General features: G+C 49.4%; 1 long non-coding RNA gene across 1 annotated transcript; it reads right to left on the bottom strand.

The window, feature by feature from the left end:
- Nucleotides 1-5,412: 5,412 nt before the first annotated feature.
- Nucleotides 5,413-5,898, bottom strand: LOC120999967. Its single transcript, XR_005778704.1, has 3 exons — nucleotides 5,845-5,898; nucleotides 5,667-5,712; nucleotides 5,413-5,491 (listed from the first exon to the last, which is right to left on the bottom strand). It is a non-coding gene; the product is annotated as an uncharacterized LOC120999967 (long non-coding RNA).
- Between the last annotated feature and the right edge of the window lie 582 nt (nucleotides 5,899-6,480).

The following is a 6,480-nucleotide window of genomic DNA, read 5'->3' as shown; positions in this document are numbered from 1 at the left end:
GTGCATCAAAAACTATAATTCCATATTATACATTAGCCCAAAAGCTTGACCATCCCCCACCCTCCAGCACTGATGCAGATTTGTTTCCATTACAGCTGTACTCCAGTTGTGTATAAACCTTACACTATGTATCTGTATAGATGCATATACAGCTCAGCTACATGTGTCTTCTCCAGTCCCCTAACATCACTTTGGCTGAATGGCTTCCTATACAGCTCTGCTACATCTTTATTCTACTCCCCCACTAGCACTGTGTCTGAAAAGCTTCATATACAGCTCTGCTACATCTGTCTGTTTATCTCTTCAACCAGCACTGTGTCAGAACAGCCGCATATACAGCTCTGCTACATCTGTCTATTCCCTTCCCCATTAGAACTATGGCTGAACAGCAGCATATTCAGCTCTGCTACATCCATCAGCCCCCATGTGCCTCCATCAGCTCCCCATATGCCTCCATCAGCCCCCAAGTGCCTCCATCAGCCCCCCATATGCCTCCATCAGCCCCCATGTGCCTCCATCAGCCCCCATATGCCTCCATCAGCCCCCATGTGCCTCCATCAGCCCCCATGTGCCTCCATCATTCCCCCAAGTGCCTCCATCAGCCCCCAAGTGCCTCCATCAGCCCCCATATGCCTCCATCAGCCCCCAAGTGCCTCCATCAGCCCCCCAAGTGCCTCCATCAGCTCCCATATGCCTCCATCAGCCCCCAAGTGCCTCCATCAGCCCCCCAAGTGCCTCCATCAGCCCAAGTGCCTCCATCAGCCCCCCAAGTGCCTCTATCAGCCCCCAAGTGCCTCCATCAGCTCGCAAGTGCCTCCATCAGCCCCCCAAGTGCCTCCATCAGGCCCCCAAGTGCCTCTATCAGTCCCCAAGTGCCTCCATCAGCTCGCAAGTGCCTCCATCAGCCCCCAAGTGCCTCCATCAGCCCGCAAGTGCCTCCATCAGCCCCCCAAGTGCCTTCATCAGCCCCCAAGTGCCTCCATCAGCCCCCATGTGCCTCCATCAGCTCCTATATGCCTCCAACAGACCCGCATATGCCTCCATCAGCCCCCATATGCCTCCATAAGCCCCTATGTGCCTCTATCAGCCCCTATGTGCCTCCATAAGCCCCCAAGTGCCTCCATAAGCCCCCCAAGTGCCTCCATAAGCCCACAAGTGCCTCCATCAGCCCCCCAAGTGCCTCCATCAGCCCCCCAAGTGCCTCCATCAGCCCCCCAAGTGCCTCCATCAGCCCACTAGGTGCCTCCATCAGCCCCAAGTGCCTCCATCAGCCCCCCAAGTGCCTAGATCAGCCCCCAAGTGCCTCCATCAGCCCGCAAGTGCCTCCATCAGCCCCCCAAGTGCCTTCATCAGCCCCCAAGTGCCTCCATCAGCCCCCCAAGTGCCTCCATCAGCCCCCCAAGTGCCTCCATCAGCCCCCATATGCCTCCATTAGCCCCCATGTGCCTCTATCAGCCCCCATGTGCCTCCAACAGCCCCCCATATGCCTCCATAAGCCTCCAAGTGCCTCCATAAGCCCACAAGTGCCTCCATCACCCCCTAATCGTTGGTGGAATTGGTGGTGCATGTAAAAATAATACTCACCCACCGCTTATGAAGTTGTCTCCCGGTCCTCAGATGGCTCTCCGACGCTGTCCGGACTCGTCTCTTCTGTGCACGAACTGTTCGGGCGGCTGTGCATGCGCAGAACTATATTATTTTGTGCTGCGTTAGAGCCGCGCATGCGCGGCTGGCCGGCGACGTGCGCGCTCACAGTGTGAGTGAGAGGCCGGCTGCAGCATCGAAAGGAAAACGACTGCGCAAGCGCGGCCGACGAGCGGTGGCCGTATCCATGGGCAGCGAAGATAAACAATGGATTTTGAAAATTCGATTTAAAAGACAACAGTATTTTTTTTTTTATTATATATATTTAGAAAATATTTAAATGGGGGCTAAAAAATGTAATTAAAGATGATTAATAAGATTAGTAGTTCTTGCCCCGCCTGCCCCGGCCCGCGTGCATGTGCAACACAGTAACGGGGTCAGCAGAGGGTGTGACTGGTGTGTCGCCAGTGGCGCCCCAGCTCGTGGCGGCAGGCAGCAGCAGCTGGGATAGGAGGGAGCTGCTGACTCATGCTGTGACTCACACATAGCAGGAATGCCGACTGGTAGGTGATGATGAGTGCATAATGTTTATTACTGTAACTTACACAACATTAATGTTGCCATGGAGGGGGAGAAATGTGCCATTGGGGGGACGATGTGCCATGGGGGGGAAGAAATGTGACACAATAGGGGTTCATGGGGGGTGATGTAAAAAGGAGGGGGTGATGTGCCATGGAGGGGGAGAAATGTGACATGGAGGGCTGATGGGACATAGGTGATTTGACATGGGGGCATGATGGCTGACATGGGGGGCTTATGGATGGGGCATGATGGCTGACAATGGGGCTGATGGATATGGCTGATGGCTGACATGGGGGTCTGATCTGAGGCATTGGGGGTCTGATCTGAGGTCTAATTAACATTGGGGGTCTGATTGGGGCTGTGAGCTGAGGTCTGATTAACATTTGGGGTCTGATTGCTGGTCTGACCTGAGGTGTAATATATTTTTTTCTTATTATCCTTCTCTAAAACCTAGGTGCGTCTTATAGGGCGAAAAATACGGTCCTCAAACCAGCGATTGTCTGAGCACACAGAGGAGAAGCCAGCTGCTGCAGACTTTTACCTTCTGCTCCAGAGGGTTTTTGTTTTTCACTCCCTGCTTTCCCAGGTCCATAACTTTTTTATTTTTCCGTTCACATAGCCATATAAGGGTTTGTTTTTAGTGGGACAAGTTGCGCTTTCTAATTCCACCATTTAATATTGCATAGGATGTCTTGGGGAGCTGGAAAAAAATACCAAATGGGGTGAAATTGGAAAATCAACACCAGTATGATTACCACATATGTATAGTTTTTATTGTGTTTTAATAGTGAAAAAAATAAAAATAATTTTTATCTTTTCATCGCCATATTCTGACCCCTATAACTTTTTGGTAGTTATGTGCACAGAGCTGTGTGAGGTTTCATTTTTTGCGGGCCCATTTGTACTTTTTATTGATACTATTTTAGCGTGCGTCTGACTTTTTGAGTCAGCTTTGACTGTTTTGGAAACTGAACTTTATCTTCTCCAGACACAGGCAGCGCCCCCATGTCTTTTGAGAGGATTTTATATGGAACAGCTTTTCACCATATTGTTTTTATGCCTAAAACAGGCGTAGAAAATTATAAATGAGACAGGCCTGCTGGCCCACCCCCTTCCAAGCCCACATCTCCTTTTTTAGACCTGGTGTGAGTATGGAAAAGTTGCAGATTCGGCCACAAATCCCCTTTGCGACCAAATCTGCAACAGATATATGGCAAATATTAGCGCATATCTGATAATAAATGACCCCCTATGATCCTATAGGAACTAATGTGTGGCAGCTTCTGTTAATTCAGGAGGAGGATTGGGGGAGCTGGAGCACACCTGTAAAGCGAACACTTCTGGGTTTTTGCTTCCCGGGACGCTGTGGTCACATACAACCTTGGCATCTGAAGGGTTAAATGTCTGTGAGTCACAGCCATTAGTCCTGGGTGCCTGTTATTTAAAACAGCAGGCACCCAGCGGATATGGAGCCCGCTCTGCTCACGAGCAGGTTCCATCTTTAAAGTCCCAGTCGGGAAGGAGTTACTCACACTTAGTAATTATTTTTATTATTTTACTAGTCTTACTAGCCTGTTTAAGCCTATTTATTCTCAAATCTTTGAATTTACCTTAAAACACTGAACAAAGGCCCTGGCATGTTTCTTAATCAGTGCCCATAACTTCTCTTGCAGCTCTGGGTTGGAGGCCATTGTCCCCACAGGGAATTCTTGCTCTTCCTCAGTTGGGGCCACTAACATGATACAGGCCTACAGTGCAGCAATGTCCTGGGGTTGAATAGTCCATAATAGGGAATAGGGCCACCACCATGTCTGAGAGCGCTATCACAGCTGTACAGTATTTGCCACCTTCATGAGACATACAATTACATGCCTCCTCCTCCACACACAGTCCAACCTACCATTCATTCTCCTGAGGGGGCAACCACTGGCAATGGCTCTACCAATATGTGAATGTCCTTTGGGAGAGATGTGTCAACTCTCGCACTGCCCATTTGCATGGGACTATGTTTGGGACTCTTAACAAGGCCCACTGTTCCCCTCATATTTGCTAAAGTCTGCAAGTGCTGTAGAGGCTATTGCAGCCATGCCTCCAGCTGGTGTAGGATGTTCATAGTTAGGGCCACCAACATTCTGGGTCGTACTGTAGCCACCACCACTATCACCACCCTGAAAGGTCTTGCTGAGCAGCAATAACGTCCCTTCCATAGTTACTCTCCATTAATCAGAGCCAGCAAATAGGGAATCGGCCCTTCTATCATTATCTATCTCTCCCTTCCATATCTATTTTACATAGTTACATAGTTAATACAGTTGAAAAAAGACATAAGTCCATCAAGTTCAACCAAGAGAAGGGGGGTAAGACCCAGACTTCTATACATTCACATAAGCAGTACGGTTATTTCGTTCTAGGAAATAATCTAAGCCCTTTTTAAACCCATCCACTGTTCCTGCTGTGACCACGTCTGGTGGTGTCTATTCCACAGATTCACAGTTCTTACACTAAAGAAGCCTTCTTACACTGCCTTCTCCAGTCGGAGGCAGTGTCCCTTTGTCTTTTGAGAGCATTTTACATGGAACAGCTTTTCACTATATTGTTTTACATCCTATTAACATAGTCATACAAGATAATTCTGCCCCCCCCCCCCCCACCCTTTAGACATCTCTTCTCAAGACTAAATAAATTTACCATAATTCTATCAAATTTTAATCTTTCCTCATAACTAAGGCCCTCCATGCCCCTTATCAGTGTGCAAGTCATCTTGTATTTCATGGACATCTTCCATAGACCGTACAGTACTACACAGCTTAGTGTCATCTGCAAAAATAGAAATGGTGCTATTAATCCCATCCTCAATATCATTAATAAATAAATTAAATAATAAAGGGCCCAGCATTGAACCTTGGGGTCACCACTTATAACCCGGGACTATTCTGAATAGGAATCATTGACCACAACTCTCTGGACACGGTCCTTCAGACAGTTTTCAATCCAATTACAAACGATACTTTCCAAGCCTATAGACCTTACTTTACCTATTAAACGTCTATGAGGGACAGTATGAAAAGACTTTGCAAAATCCAAGAACACAACATCCACAGCCGCCCCTCTGTCCAGGCTTATACTCACCTCACTACATCCACAGCTGCTGGTCTGTCCAGGCTTCTACTCACCTCACTACATCCACAGCTGCCCCTCTGTCCAGGCTTCTACTTACCACACTACATCCACAGCCATCCCTCTGTCCAGGCTTCTACTCACCACACTACATCCACAGCCGCCCCTCTGTCCAGGCTTCTACTTACCTCACTACATCCAAAGCCGCCTTTCTATCCAGGCTTCTACTCACCTAACTACATCCACAGCTGTCCCTTTGTCCAGGCGTTTACTCACCTCACTACATCCACAGCCACCCCTCTGTCCAGGCGTCTACTCACCTTAATTACATCCAGAGCCACCTCTGTCCAGGTTTCTACCTACCTCACTACATCCGCAGCCACCCCTCTGTCCAGGCTTCTATTTACCTCACTACATCCACAGCCGCCCCTCTGTCCAGGCTTCTACTCACCTCACTACATCCACAGCCACCCCTCTGTACAGGTTTCTACCTACCTCACTACACCCACAGCCACCCCTCTGTACAGAACTCTACCTACCTCACTACATTTACAGCCACACCTCTGTCCAGGCTTCTATTTACCTCACTACATCCACAGCCACCCCTCTGTCCAGCCTTCTATTTACCTCACTACATCCACAGCCGGCGTTCTATCCAGGCTTCTTCTCACCTTACTACATCCACAGCCACCCCTATGTCTAGGTTTCTACCTACCTCACTACATCCACAGACACCCCTCTGTCCAGACTACTACTCACCTCACTATATCCACAGCCACCCCTCTGTCCATACTACTACTGACCTCACTACATCCACAGCCACCCCTCTTGCCAGGCTTCAGGCTTCTACTGACCTCACTACGTCCACAGCCACCCCTCTGTCCAGGGTTCTACTCACCTCACTACATCCACAGCCACCCCTCTGTCCAGGCTTCTACTCACCTACATACATCCACAGCCATCCCTCTGTCCAGGCTTCTATTTACCTCACTACATCCACAGTCGCCCCTCTGTCCAGGCTTCTACTGACCTCACTACGTCCACAGCCACCCCTCTGTCCAGGGTTCTACTCACCTCACTACATCCACAGCCACCCCTCTGTCCATACTACTACTGACCTCACTACATCCACAGCCACCCCTCTTGCCAGGCTTCTACTGACCTCACTACGTCCACAGCCACCCCTCTGTCCAGGGT

Source organism: Bufo bufo, chromosome 4, assembly GCF_905171765.1.
Source record: "Bufo bufo chromosome 4, aBufBuf1.1, whole genome shotgun sequence".
NCBI lineage: Eukaryota > Metazoa > Chordata > Amphibia > Anura > Bufonidae > Bufo > Bufo bufo.
The sequence above is the reverse complement of the archived record's forward strand: the minus strand, read 5'-3'. Positions and strand labels throughout refer to the sequence as shown.